Below are 16510 nucleotides of genomic sequence, written 5' to 3' on the forward strand. Positions count from 1 at the left end.
GAGTGGTATTGTCAGCTAGTGGGAACCAAGAGTTCTATCTAGACTCCAATGGGATGATTGTTGGAGATCACATGGTACCTAGGGGGAGGGAGAGAGAGAGAGAGAGAGAGAGAGAGAGAGAGAGAGAGAGAATCAATGAAGCATATGTATTACAATGTTACGGCTTCCACATAACTAATCAAGTCCCAATCTTCATGGATGCTAACAAGATACTCTTGGAGAGATGGCCAATGCCATGACTATAGCTTAATTTTGCTTTTATTAGGTTTGCGCCCTAGTCACAATCCTTACTAGTACTTCCTATTCTTCCTTTGAAGAAGGTTGGCTTATGACACTGACTATCCCAAAGCTTTTGATGGCGATTGTGATGCAATGGTAGATGGACTTAAAGTTGTAGGCTTATGTGGGCAACTGATCAAGTGATCTATGCTACACCATCTATCAAAGGTGACATATTTGTTGTTACCGCTTTTGGAGATGCCTTCATGGGGCATTCAGTCACTCTGTGGGGGGCCTTGACATCTAAAGCAAGAAAGAGGAGCTCTCCTCGGGCCATGAATGTCCTGTGGTCTATGGGTTCCTGATACCATTTACATTAAGGTAGTTAATTGTTGTGTCTTGTTCCACATCATTGGTCTTGGTTGTCTCGAATGATATTCACTTATGGGCTTCCAAGGATTGAGTTTGGATAGTCAATGCAAAATTTTGACATGCTAAAGGGGCTCATTGGTCCTGGTACTTAATTGTTGTGTGTCATCCACATCATTTGGTCCTTGGTTATCCTCCCGAATGATATTTACTTCTACGTGGGCTTCCAAGGATTAAGTTTGGATAGCCAATGCCAAATTCCAGCATGCTAAGAGGCTCATTGAAATGTGCTCCGTATCAACTAGCCTTGTTGGCAGTGTTGGCTTGGTGGCAACACTAGAGGTAGAACATGTCGTATACATGTTTCTTGCCAACATCTGGTTCATTTCTACATCCATGAGTAACATTTGGTCTGGTTGTAGGTGGAGCTAATGAAAGCTAATGGAGCTACTGGTAATGCAAACACTTGTCATTCTTACCATTCACTCTGTTTGGTAGCAACTAGATGATTCATGATTTATGTATCTTTTGCAAACCCGCACCATTAGTTCCCCCTTGCTCTCAAAATTGGGCACTCATACACCAAGTGGTTGCTTCTACAAACAACACACCAAGTCATTTCCCATCTAGATGCCTATCTCGCTCTAGGAGAGGTTTTCCACACTTCATCTAGCCCTTTGATCACTAGCTTCTGCACTCTTGACTCTTCTATTTTCCTTGTGTCTTGACTTTTAACAGTGGGTTCTATTTCGACCAAAGAGTCTGGTCTTTTGCATTCCATAGAAGAGATATTGTTAGCAAAAAAGTAGGAGGAAAGGTGCTAGGTTGGCTACTCAGTAAAAATTCAATGGAATTAATGGAGTATCCTTCGAAGAAAAAACCCATTAAAGGTCCTACAGGTGAATATTATGTGAAATCTACACATTAGGTTAGATGCACTTATGATTACAACATCCTTCCATCATCAAAATCTATTACGCCTAGCAACACTCCACTAGCATTATGTGACTTCAAGCATATTATGAATCATGTAACTATTTACTTCTCAATCCCTCTACGAATAATGAGATCAATCTAGCTTGGTTTGGTATTTTCTCAGCAGGACATTTGTTGTTTAGGTTCTTGAGGCGATGGATACAATCTCTCACAAACTCATGCTCAAGTTGCTTGAATTAATATAGTTGTGTCATTGAGCTATGCTTGAAAAGTCCATGGTAAATGCTAGCTCAACAAGATCCTCCATGGTCCCTTTTTGTGAGTCTTCTAGCATTTGAAATCATAGCAATGCATTACCAGTATTTGAGAAGCCCATGGTAAATGCTAGCTCAAGATCCTCCATGGTCCCTTTTTGTGAGTCTTCTAGCATTTGAAACCATAGTAATGCATTACTTTCTAGGGTCAATCCAAAGGCATTGATCTTAGTTCCACGATTGGATACCCTCTCATCCATACAGATTTGTCTAAATGCTACTAGGTGGTTGTTGTAGGGATCAATTAACCCTTCAAACTTGGACACTAGCTTGGATATGTGTGAGGATTAGATAGGGATCTCTTGACCCTTCAAACTTGGACACTAGCTTGGATATGTGTCAAGCTCTAATCCTCAAATATCCATGGTCATATTCATCTCTCGTTCCTCTTGGCAGTTTGACCACCATGGAAACATAATATAGCACTCTTCTTGTTGCATCAGGAATAGAGCTCGTGCTTTAAGCTCTGTAGACTCAAATATTGGTTCTGGAGTTATCGAGACTACATATCTAGGTTTGACTTTGGGAGGTATTGGTGCATAGGATGGTCCCGCATACCCATGGGCTGGTACTCAAATTGATGATTCTAGTAAGGGTTATGGGATCACATTGGCCGTCTGTGTCATAGGGTATCCCACTACTAGTATCCTATTATCTACAAGTAGGCTCGTAACCCTCCATTCATGACGGTGTAGTCTATCGATTCCCCAAGCTCCTTGAGCTAGTACTCTAGTCTCTAGGGGAGTGGTTACCCTTGTTCTCTCTTGAGGTCCTACGTCTCTTTGGAAAAGTATTGTTTTCTCTTATCCTTTCTTCTCTGATTAGTCTAGTGTAAGAAAGGAACCAAGAAGTTGGTGTCCTATCTTTGCACCTATAGAATGAGAATTCTTGCTCCTCTGATGAATTGCCTATTCTTGAAGTGATTTCCTCCTGAGAGGTTCTCACTTCCCTTCCTCTTGCTATCCTTTCACTTTGGTAGGCTAAGGGTTGCGTGACTCCCGCCTAGATCTTTCTGTATTCCTTGCCTCCTTGGAAAGTCGGGGTATAGATGTTACCTTCCTCATCGAGCTACACCATTTGATAAGTGGCTTGCTGATAACACTTGCTCACTAGGGGGGCTTCAGAGAATCAAAGCGACCCCTACAAGTCCTTAGGACTATCAATGATTATGTAGAGGTTGCATGAGGCGTCCTCATATAGCACTATTCCTACATTGTTGACTCTAACCTCCTTTTATGAAAGAATTAATCAATGACATTAGGAAGTTGAGTCCTTATCGGCTCTGTTTGAGCTACTCTGGTAGCTTCTTGCAATCTTTTGGGCCTTTCTATCTCATCGGCCATGGCCAAAGGTTTAACCTTTGGCCAAAGGTTTAACCTTTTTTATGTCCCTTGTAGGGATATACATTAATGTTAGAAATACACCAAAATACCATGTGACATTGGGGATACGGGCATCGGGTCATTTGGTTTATAGCCAACTTGTTGTGAACACTCTAGGTGTGAATAACTTCTTAGTTAGAGTCAAAAGATAGGACCTAGTGCCTATAAAAGCATGTATTTGGATGGATTCATTGTGAGAGTGAATATCATTTGAGTTGTTCAATCTTGCTTTCCCTTATATGCTCAAGCTTCTCTTTCTTACTCTCTCTCTCCATCTCCTTGGGTACTATGTGATCTTTAACATGGTATCAGAGCCACTACCTTGATCTTTTTCATTGAGCCACTTTGTCCACACTGATATTTATCATCACCATGAAGACCTTCAAGCCTCCATAGCCTTGCATTTTTTTAATCCTTTTCTCATATTAAGCTTCTCCTTTTTCTGAACCCATCCCTGACGGGCAAGAGTATTCTTGCATTCATATTTGTCGATCACAAATTAGTGCAGTAGAGAGAGGTGTTTCTCTAGAGTCCCAAGGTCATGGGTTCAAGCCCTCATTGTTGCAAAAGCGATGGCACACATAGGTGTGTGTGTTTTTTGATTTTCTAATTCCAGCCAATTGCAAAAAAAAACACTCATTCTCGAAGGGTAAGTAGAGATAAGCCTTATATTTGAAGCCCATGATGGGCCCCGTGGTCCCTAACTTGCCAAACTATATAAACACATCATGCTTGTCATATATATCCATTTAGAAGCTCCTAAAGCACTTAATTTCATGAATAAAGCACCAAACTTGGCGTAAATAAATCGCTAGCATTCCAACCCAATATAATGTTGAAAATCTCAACACACGTGAACAAAGCTTTAAAACAATTTTCGGACAACTAGATTATGACTCCTTGGAAGCCTATACTCCTCGCCTCCATTTGGCAAAAAATATTTAAGAAAAAAAATAGCTATTGCAAGATATTCTTTTCGTGGAAAAAAAGAAGGAAAACAACAGAACCTTACAGAACTCATTTGATGGATCAATATTTGAGGCGAACGGGGTTTGAATAAGCTTGTAGACATCAAATCAAAAAATTATGTATTGTCCAGTGCCTATGACTCGAAAATCTAACCTATTAGGCTTTTCATAGTCCACAAACATTACATGTACATGAAGTTGATCCGCGATCTTTTGTAATCTCAGGCTGTAATTTCCAAGGAGCCCAAAGCTCTCATTGTTGAGGGTATTGACCATACAAACCCAGCAATAATCTGGGTTCTAAAAAATAAAGATATTCCCTATTGCAAAAAGAATGTATCAATAGCAATATAAATTTATCAAACAAAACACAAAAGCTACATAAAAAATAGGTTTCTATATATACCATAAAACATCGATGCTCTCTAACAGTTTGATAATTAGAGATGTTGTTACTTGTCCTTCCCAAAATAGAGGGTCTACAATTCAACCGTGAATATTACATAGATTATGGAAAACAATAATACCTAAATTATAGCAATCTCAAAAATAATTACCTTCAATATCTTGGCCATCACCTATAAACAAATGAAAATGATCTCCTTGCTACCTCCATCCTAAGCAATGTACCCCTAATATCAAATATAACACTCACTACACTAATCATTTACATAACACTTTAAGGTCTCTCTCTCTCTCTCTATATCATTTATTTTTCTTGCACAAAATAAATAATGTTACTGTATATAAAAGCAAGTCAAAAGTAAACGTTTGCTTATCCAAATGTTAAATAAAAACAAACAGGAACTCACCGACACCCTTCAGCCATCTGAACAATTAGAGCCACCTCTTGAGAAATGACGGGGCACTCCCTTTTGTGGATCTACATGGTACCTTTAGCTCAATGCAAGTAGATTTATACACATGAATTCAATAATCCAAAAAGAGTGGCATCAATGTGAAAGATTACACAGAAAGACAACATAAATTACACATGTCACATTATTGCAAACATTATCTTTTCAAATGCTTACTTCATTGATACAGAGATATCTATGAATGTAGTCTCTAGCGTTTGTAAGATGCTGTATCAATAGCCTGTTCTCTACCTTTTGGGTATAGATTAAATTTACATTCTGATTCATGCCATTTGGAAAACCTCCTTCTGGACAACATTGGTTGTGAAGACTTCGATTGAACCTTCTATGTTGTTTTCCTATTCCATATAATGCTTTACACACACTTTCACTGCATCAGATGATCTAACACGTGACATAGCAACGTACAACTATCCATGTGTGAATACTTGTGTGGCCAGATAAAGTCCCAATACACTCAATGTTTGTCCGTGGGACTTATTTATTGACATACCAAAGGCTAACCTTACAAGAAATTGTCTCCTTCTCATGTCAAAAGGCAATTGTAACATAGTAGGTATGAATGTTATCCTGGGAATAAAAACCATGTCTCCAATATTTGTACCCGTAATGATTTATGCTTCTATCACCTTTGAGTGAAATTCCTTGCATATCAATCTGGTACCATTACAAAGTTCTTGCGTTAAGGATCCAAATTGCGGAGCAGCATGATAAGAGCATTAATCTTTAGAATCAAGCGATGAGGAGGGTAACCACCACCCAAGTTCAAGTACTCAATTGGATATAATATTGCGTCATTCTCGGAAGAAGCAACCGAATAAGCATTGAGGTATTCTCTTTCAAGATGGAGCAATGCACTCAAGGCTAGTTCATTAACCTCATCAACCTCTAGATTTCATGGTGCAAGTATAGCACGGTCTTTAAAGAAGCATACAGAATCCTCCACTCTTTGAAGATCTTTGTATACCCATTCTACCAAACTTAAAATAGATTTCCTATGGATCAACATTTGTGGTGGTATTACCACTCTACCTTCATTGTTTGGATGGCCTATAGAGCCATCTCCAATTTGTAATGTACATTTGAAAAATTCTTATTCTACACAATCATAAGCACTCTGTCTAACCCGCATGTTTTGGGTGAGCTTTAGAACATTCACATATCTCCAAATATGTGACCGGCATAACATTGTATCAACAATGTCCTCAAATGATCCCTTTGGCACACCTGGTAATATTTGCCTGAAGTCACCACCAAAGAGCATAACTTTCCCACCAAACATTGTCTCACTCTGCATAATGTCTTTCAAATTCCTGTCTAGTTCTTCATATGCATACCGATGCATCATTGGAGCCTCATCCCAAATAATTAACCTTCCAAGCTTCAACACCTCCGCTAATGGGTTGTTAGCTTTGATACCACATGTGCTAGAAGCATTGAGCACCAATGGAATTTTGAAATGTGAGTGCATTGTATGACCGTTTGAAAGTAACAATGCAGCTATTCCAAACGATGCACATGCCAATGCAACTTGATTCTCTCCACGTAATCGTGACAGCAAGGCATTATAAAGATAGGTTTTGCCTGATCCACCCGATCCATCAAGGAAAAAAAAACCACCCTGGTTCAAAGAAACAACCTCAAGGATAGTATCAAATGCTCTTGATTGGCAACTATTTAGACTCCTTTCCATGGAAACGGACAAATAAGCCTGTTGAACAGAATCAAACATCATCTCTTCCATGACACTAGCAACACTTGATCTATTCGGAACAGGTAACCCTTCAAAATCATGTAGTCGCTTTTCATAATGTCATAAGAGGTCTTGCATTTGCAACAGAGCTTGATTCTTTGCTATAAAGTGACAAAGACCAACATCTGCTGTGCAAAAGGAATGGAAAAAATCATTTGAAAGCTTGGTGGAGAATTTATTCCAAAGGTGTCTAGGGGATATAGGCTCACCAAAAACCATTATAATGACAAACAATTGACGCAGCTGGAATCTTGTTTTCTAAAATGCAGTTTCTTGGAGACACATATACCACTCCTCATCGCTCTCTAGCATTCCTCTAGCTTCACATGCAGCCTTAAAAAATAGGGATACAAACGTCCATTCACTGTTCGTAAATCCTCAAAAGATTTACAACCTTTGCACACAGTAAGTAATATTGCTCACTTACACTCGGACTAACATTATACATATGTCCGATCATATTTTCCCTTTTCCTTTTAGTCCATGAGCGAAGAGCTGAATTCCACACCCACTTGGAAGGGAAATCAACATATAGCAGGCTACTTGCATCCGTATACAATTGATTAGCTTTGAACCATTCGATCAAAGATGATCTTTGGTTTCTGTCACAACTAATCACATCACGCAAATCATCCTGATCATTGAATATCACATTATTGTGCATTGGGAGATGGACATGCAACCTTTGTATATCAAGCTTTTCATCATGCAAATCATATTGGTATATGCGTCAGCATGCCTATGATGCAGACGCGTACTGTGCATCCAAATATTGACTAACCTCATCAATAACCCTGTGTGTGTCTTGCAACTCTATAGTAGCTCTATCATGTTCTTTGTATACTTATACAAATACTTTACAGCGGCTGATGGTAGAGCATACTTCAATGTTAATATGGACTTTGTACCTCATAGACAGAAAAGGGTTATATGGAACAATCCATCGACTATCCACCCTATGATCCTTTACTTGTATGAAACTACCATCGTCTCTCCGCATGTAAGTTGGATATCCATTGTCATCAACACTAGTAGTCTCAAAAAAATTCCGAGGGTACCGATGTTTGCACCTCCTGCTAACCATGCAAGGAGAGCACATATTTAGTTTCCCACATGGTCCATGGATATTACAACAACTAATTATGGTGTGAAACTCAGGAAACATCACCTTATTAGGAAGTTCAGCACATACCAACATATCATAGTGTGCAATCTCAACCGGTTTACTTCCACTTTCTAATATCAATAATATATGTGCATGTGGCAAGCCTCTTTTTTGAAATTCAATAACAGAAACAAATCTCAACACCTTTTCAAATATTTCTTTTTTCACCAATAAGTGCATCATGTCCTTATGTTTCTCATAAAAGACCCAAGCTATCAAGTCAGGTCGATCTTGGGTAACCTGACCCCGGCAGTAAGGCATTGGTTATTTCTTCCCACTTAGAATTGTAAGTGAAGGTAATAAATAGGTCAGGTTTACCCATCTTCCTAAAAATTGCTATTAAATCCTGGTACAATTGATGCATATATCTAGGCCCCCCAGTATATGAAGATGGCAGAACTACCCTACGTCAAACAATGCCCCTAGAGACTCTATTGACCCCATCGCTTGAATTAACCATATATGTAAGAACACACAATGCTTTCTGATTATTGCGTATCACAATCCCACACACACGCTTCCACCCCTACCCACGCTTTTCCCACACACACGCTTCCACCCCTACCCACGCTTTTCCCATTTGGATGACTAAAATATTTTGAAACACTTTCACTCTCTCTCTCTCTCTCTCTCTCTCTCTCTCTCTCTCTCTCTCTCTCTCTCTCACACACACACACACACACACACACACACACACTCACGCACACCCACACACTTTTGCTATTCAAATAACTAAATTATTTATTTAACAACACACACACACTTTTCCTATTTGAATAACAAAATATTGACGTCTCTTGTTAGACCACAATGGATGTTGCTATGAGAACTTAGTTTAAGTGTCACATGAATGAGCTAGTGTAGCAATTTAACAGGAGTTTAAAATTATTGAAAGTAAATCAAGAGTTAGCAAGGTGTCAAAGGTTAATCAAGGTTTATAACTGGCCTACGTCAAGGAAAATAACCAAGCTTAATAAATAAACAGATGACCACACTGTGTCTACTCTAAGAACAAGTTAATACCACGAGCCTAGGGACACAAGAAACATCAAAGTTACAGGAGCCTTTTGCCTTTATTTCTTTATGCACGTGACAATTTTTATACACAATGGCGACCTTCCTAAGGCAAAACTAACATCGATCCTGGTACCATGTTTAACACAAGGCATTACTAGCTCACTTTAGGCAAGGCTACCCCCTACCAACCAAGGCATCGATGTGGAGTAGAATACTCCACGCCTACCAAGTATCAATAAGGCGATAGGCCAACATTAAAGCACATCATAGACTTGTATTGCCATTTATTGTAGGCTATTTTTTTTAAAATAATTTCTTTTGATCTTCGCTCCTGAACAATAATTTGTCTTGCATCCTTTCGACAAAGGAGTAAAAGCTATGTCTTAGAGGTCAACACACACATGGCCAGGTGTCAAACATTAAGATGGTTTGACCCTAGACCTAAGACAATCGTATTTCAAGGTTAACTAAAGACGTCATGCATTCTCAGGAATATATCCAATAAGGTTAAGCTCATTAATGATTTACACTAGCACGTCAAGCAACTTCAAAAACTAAGTAGTACATTGACAATTTCCATGTGGTCATGCATTATAGTTCATGCAATTAATTGAACAGAAAAAACGAAAGAGAGTGGGTATGGAAGAATTACACCTGTATTTTGGAGATCTCCTTGATTTGATGAGAGAAATGCCCGCAATTTGATGAGATATTTATGTATGAGCGTTGCGGCTATCTCAGGACTTGAAAGTGAACCCACCTCAAACTTTTCAACCTGTACAATCAACTAACAAGCACTATACCTCGAGAGGCACATCAGTGTGAAAAATTAAAGACTCGTTTAAGGAATCCAAACTAGAAAAAACTAGAAAACACTAACCTACCTACCAGTCACCACACTACTACTGAGGATACGGTAAGAGGATGTTGTAGAGTCCTGGCTCTAGCCCTAAGGCTAAGCCTCTATCTGCATCATCCAAATAAATAAAGTCAACCTCAGTAGTGCCATGAGTTTCATCCATCCATTCATCATTGTCAGATATTTCCTTTTCATTTTTCCATCCACATAAACTCATCAAGAATGTAACCATGCGAGGATAGTCATCTTGTGGAAAAGGAAAGCATTGGGCTATCGGGGATATTTCCTCTACGGAGTAGGGGTCAGTCATGGTCAATAGGCGAATTAGCCATTCTAATTCCTTAACATTTTCCTCTCTGGCTAGTACATCTATATGATCCCATTCAGTTTCAATTACAGGATAGCACATGTGAAATATCTGAGAAAGGTACAGATGATACCTCTCACCAAGGGTGGGAGTGGATGAAGTGTATGATGATCATGCATCTGCCATATCTGCAAACACAGATTTAGCATCAGTAGGTTTATGACAGGTCAATCTAGTTCTTGATTGTATACGGATATTTCTCCTCTTTTTGTGCTCTTGCTCTTTTTACTATTTTTTGTTTTTATTTTCTTTGTTTTTTTTAAATGTATGAAGCTATATATATATGTCCCCTTGAATTTGGCAATTACATGGTCAGGGGAGAAGGTTAAGGAGAAAGTATTAGAATGTCGAACGTGAGTACATGCTCCCCCTTTCCTTGGGTAGATCATATTATTTGCAATGATATTGCAGCCTCTTGGAACCAATTTGTCCAGCGGGTCATAGGTTGTGATGTGGGCAGATAGCTTTTTATGATCCTTATGGCCACATCCAATTGCAGAGATGGTAGTGTACGCTCCCATTCATTGACGAATGGAGGAAATGGTTTCCGACGATACTATTACAAGGGGAGACGTAGACTCATCGGTTTTTTGTTGGGTGTTGACAAGAGTAGGTGTAGAGCATGTAGAAACTTCTATATGAGTGTGTGCCTGGCATGAGGAGCTAGAAGCTTCATGTGGCTCCCCCCTTCTTGAGCTAGGTGGTAATGATTGATATCGTTTGGGAATCCAAACTAACTCTGAAAGAAGTGGTGCGGAGCACTCTGTTACCTTTCCCTTACCACGGTCTTGAATTGTCATTGGGGTGGCAACAATTGGTTTGCAAGGTTTTACAGGTGATGTAGAGGGATTCAACTTATGTTTAGGGACCCAAATCTGGTCATTCCCCTCGTAGTACCCTTGGGCTACTAATAATTTTTTAGGGATCCATCGCGATGTTACATTGCCCTTTCTCGGGTGGGTAGCTGCTTTCCTTTTACGAGGCTTCTTGGTGGCGAAACGAGATTGAGCAGGGGAAGTAGCTATTAACGAAGCTTTTGGGACCCATTTGTATGTGTTTTTTGGCATTGTAAGCGGAGCTTTAGAGACCACCCTGCATGTTTCCACTCTTGGCGTTGAAGCGTTAGAGGGGTGGCAAACAATCAAATTATCTAGCATTTGAGTGGATGACTTAGGTGCGGGATTTTGAGCGGTCAAACCTAGTGTTGGTTCTTGCGTTGTGACTCGTCTAGTTGCCCAATCGATGGTGGCCATCATCCATTTGCGCCCTAAGTTTACAGTCCCTTCCATGGTACCCGTAGGCATAACCAAAAAGCTTTGAATTACAGTCCCCTTGTCATAGGCAACCGGAGTGTGCAGAACTCCTGAGACAGGGGTTTTTTTCTTGTTGATTCCTTGAACTTGGATAGCGCTCTTGGATAAAGGTGGTTTTCCAAGTTGACACCACACGTCATATGATAGCAAATTGTGTTGAGCTCCTGTATCCAATAATGCATTATACAGCACCTCCTCGTAAGGACTCTGTAACTCAATTGGGTATCTTAGAGGCGGGTCAGATTCCAGTGCATCCTCCTCTGCTTCCTCGAAAAATACTTGCGTAATTCCCAAGTTGGCTTCTCGTTGTCGCCTAGCACGCTGTTGACGTTCTTTGGCTTCGACTCTCGCTTGTATCTTTTTAAGCTCAGCTTATTCTTTAGCTGCCTTCTTTTGATGGATTGCATGTAACTCCTCTTGGCTCAGGGGATCATAGTATCTTTTGAATTTACTCCCATTAAGGAATCCAATGGTTTCAACTCTGTCGAGAGTCTCCACTCTGATGGTACCTTGCGGGGTAATTTCACATACTCTATACGGTCCCTTATCAGCATATTTGAGCTTCTTCTTTTCGTTACGCACTCCATACATGAGGACTTTATCCCCAACCTTGATGTCCTTGTCCTTCAGGTGGCGATCAAACCATTTTTTCCTTTTATCCTTCTCCACAAGGGCATTGTATACAGCCAATTGTCTTTCTGCGTTTAGCCGCTCAAGGATATATAGACGCTCTACTAAGGGATTACCATCCCAACCCTCTTGAGTAGCAACACGAAGACTAGGAATGACGAATTCCCATGGCATGACTACTTCTTGGCCATACACCATTTTGAATGGTGTGCAATTAATAGCCACTTTGTACGTAGTACGATAGGCCCATAATGCTGTCGTAAGCTTTAGATCCCAATCCGTGCGATGAGCTTCAACTGTCTTTGTCAAAACAAAGATTAATGTCTTGTTTGTACTCTCGGCTTGGCCATTCGCTTGCGGATAATAAGGAGTAGATTTATGATGGGATATCATGAAATTTGTTGTGAGCTCCTTAATCACGTCATTTATAAAATGCGTCCCATTATCGCTCACAAGTTCAAAAGGACAACCGAAGCGTGTGATTATATTTTCAAAGAGGAACTTGGCTGTTGTCCTCGCATCTGCCTTACGTGTCGCTTTCGCTTTAGTCTATTTGGTCATATAGTCAGTGGCCACAATAATATAGCGAGATTGTGTGTTTCGGGCCGCTGGGCTAATTGGACCTACAAAGTCTAAACCCCACTTTTCAAATGGTTGGTTTACTTTGATTGGATGTAGGGGCATCTGATCTTTCCGTTGGGGTTTCTTGTATCGTTGGCATTCATCGCAACCCTTCACAAAGAGTGATGCATCTTGGAACATAGTGGGCCACCAATACCTTGATTGTAAGATCTTTCGCGCAGTTAAGTCTCGTGAGAAGTGACCACTGGCTACGCCCATATGTGCCTCTTGCAAAATGTATAGATACTCATCCTCTCGGGCACAACGCCTAAGAACGTCATCCTTTCCTCTTTTATAAAGAGTCCCGGCTATCAGGCAATAGGGTTCGCATTCTTTGATCAGCTTTCGAGCTAGATCTTTACGAAGCTCCTTAGGTGGAAAGCCATTAACCAAAAAGTTAACAATCTTCTCACTCCATTCAGGCATTGTCTCCACCATGAACAGGGAAGTGTCAGGTAAGTCATCATCAACCCCTGTAGGAGCCTCACCATTAGGTATGCGAGACAAATGATCAGCCATAACATGTTTTTTGCCAGGTCTCACAACAACAGTGAAATCAAACTCAAGAAGAATCAATAGCCATCGTGTGATTCTTCCTGTGGAGCATGGTTTGTTTACTAGATACAACAATGCTTGATGATCCACATAGAAAACAAACTTGGTGGCAAGGAGGTAATAACAAAATTTCCTTACTGCATATATCATTGCCAACCCTTCTCGCTCCGTAGTGGTGTAGTTCATCTCAGCATCGTTCAACTGGCGACTGGCAAAGCTAATGGGATAGTCTAGCTTGTGTTCTCCAGGTTGAGTTAACACACACCCAATAGCAAAGTTTGATACATTAATATGCACATGGAAGAGTAAATCCCAGTTAGGCATTCTCAAGATTGGAGCACTCGCCAAGGCCTTCTTTAATAGCTCATAGACACGGTCACATTCTTCGGTCCAAATAAACTCGATGAGAAGCTTATACAATGGTTGAGCTATCTCGACGAAGAAGAGAATAAACCTTCGATAATAACCAACGTGGCCCATAAAGCGTTGGACTCCCTTGTAGTTGGTGGGTGGTGGCAATTCTAGAATGACCTTGATTTTACTCTCGTCCGTGGAAATCCCATTTTTGGACACTATATGCCCTAAGATAACTCCGTGTTTAACCCAAAATTGGCATTTGAAAGGATTCAATGAGATGCGATATAATCTACACCTTTCAAATATTTTTCGTAAACACATCAAGTGCTCGTCCCAAGAGGAATGAACACAAAGATCATCTAAGAAAGCTTCACAGAAGTCCCTTAGATATTCCTTAAAGGCCGTGTTTATCAATCGTTGGAATGTTGCAGGTGCATTGGTCAAGCCAAAGGCCATGACACGAAAGGCAAACACTCCAAACTCCGTGATAAATGCTGTTTTAGCTTGGTCCTCGACTGCAATTGTGATCTGATTGTAACCCGAGTACCCATCTAAAAAGCTATATGCCTCCTTGCCTGCCACTCTTTCAAGCACATGTTCAGAATATGGCAAGGGGTAATGATCCCTTCTGGTGGCTGCATTAACCTTTTTGAGATCAACGCACACTCTGAGTTTCCCATTCTTCTTTGGTACGATGACTATCGGAGAAACCCATTCTAAGTGCTCAATAGGGTATATGAATCCACATTTTACAAGCTTTTCAATTTCCTCTTGTACAATCTTTGCGTACTTAGGATTCATTGGGTAGGGACGTTGCTGGACTGGTTTAGTAGTGCTAATCATTGGAATCGTGTGTTGCACCACCGAGGGTGGAACACCCTTCATATCATGATATGTCCAAGCAAATATGTCCTTGAATTCTTTAAGAAGCTTCGTAAGTGCAGCTTCTTCCGCCTTGGTGAGGTCTTGAGCAATAAAAACTGGTTTAGACTCCTCACCTGGATCTGCTAAGTCTATCTCCTTAACGACTGCAGGGCCATCGTAGACACCGCTACTCCCATTGGTAGGCGTTCGTTGGGCTTTTGTGTAGACCACTTTACGTTCCCCTGTGGTAAATGATTTGAAATGCTCGGGTGCGGGGTGTAAGTCTACTGGTTCTTGTTGTGCCAGGCTTTTTTCTTTCAATTCCGCTTCCTTTTGTTGCTGAGCCAACTCTTGGTTTTGCCGCCTTCTTGCAGTACGACTTAGTTTCGGCTTCTCTTCGATTTCTAATTGGGCGACGTCATGAGGTTGCGGAATACACCACATGACACTTTGGAGATATTGTCCCCAATTATCCGCTAACTTCCGATGAGCATCAATGGCTCCTACATAACTAAGCCATTCTGCAGTGGATCTTTCCTTGTTTATTGCAGTGCGTACATTAGCTCGATAGCATTGGTGCTTATGTCTCGTTTTCTTCTTACCAAGTTTTTGATTTTTGTTTCTATCATATTCGAACTCACTTGGTTGATCTTCACTTGTGTCCCCCTCACTTGGTTGATCTTCACTTGTGTCCCCCTCACTTTCGGATGAACTGCAAGAGATCACTGTCCTAGGCCTTGAGCACCTTGCTTCCACATTTGGGTGAATATTTGATTCATTCCCCCTATCAGGCTCAGAGTTAGTTTCTTCTTGAGATTCATACTCAGAGTTGCATTGGTCAGAGTCTTCGCTACTTTCAGTGTCAGTGGAGTTTGCCACTTTCTCCTCGCCATCAAGAGTCAAGTGCATAACACCTATCATGTTTATTGGCACTAATGGTGGCATATCTTGCCCCTCAGGTGTTACCCAACTTGTGCCTCTATTTCCCCATGTGTCTATGGTTGCCGCTAGGTGTACCCAATCCACGTTATCCGACTCAGTCATACCCGGTTAGGACATCCATATAAGGAGAATCTTTCCCATCATCAGTCTCTTTTTTGCATGTATAGCAATACCTTAATGGGACGGAGTGAATAGTGGTATCCGATCATCAATGATAACCTTGCTTCCTAAAGGATGTGCACGACCATTCTCAAGATCAACTCGAATGACAGAGTCCTGAAATTGTAGGTAGACATGGTTTTTCGACCAGTCATGCACCATTTGTGCTTCCCTCATGAAAGGACGTCCTAAGATCATTTGATATGACATAGGATGCTTGGAGAAATCCATTACAATGAAGGTATGTTTTACCTTGTATCCCAGAACCTTGATCTTAAGGTCCCTTAACATTCCAATACGTTTAGCAATAGTTTCGTTTGCCATCTTAACCACTATGTTTGTGACTTCGAGGTGAGGTCTTCCCATAGATTCCCAACAGTTTTTAGTCACAATGCTCACTCTAGCACCACCATCAAGGATTCGTTTTAGAGTTAATCCCTTGGTAGTAATGGGGAGGGTTGCATTAGATTCGTCCGCTGCAAAGTACTGTCCCAATGGGTTCCTCCCTTCTTAAGGTAGTGGCTTTGGTCCCCATGTTTTCTATTGAATCAGAATCATCTTCGGAATCATACATATACACGGGGTCGTCTCCTGTCCCTATGTTAGTCTTTGAACTGGGCTTGAAGCTCGTGGCATTAAGCAATCTCTTCCGCTGTGTTTTCTTTTTCTTTGCCTGAGTGATTGATGCAGTATCCCTCTCTTCCGCTGTGTTTTCTTTTTCTTTGCCTGAGCGATTGATGCAGTATCCCTCTCTTCAAGAATGTAGTTTTGATTTTGAAGCATTGACCGTGTAACTACATTCGCGGGTACAACGGGTGTGGTTCCTTGTGCCTCATTGGTGA

The sequence above is a fragment of the Cibotium barometz genome, chromosome 46 (genome assembly GCF_041138505.1).
Source record: "Cibotium barometz isolate CiBa-2024 chromosome 46, ASM4113850v1, whole genome shotgun sequence".
Lineage (NCBI taxonomy): Eukaryota > Viridiplantae > Streptophyta > Polypodiopsida > Cyatheales > Cibotiaceae > Cibotium > Cibotium barometz.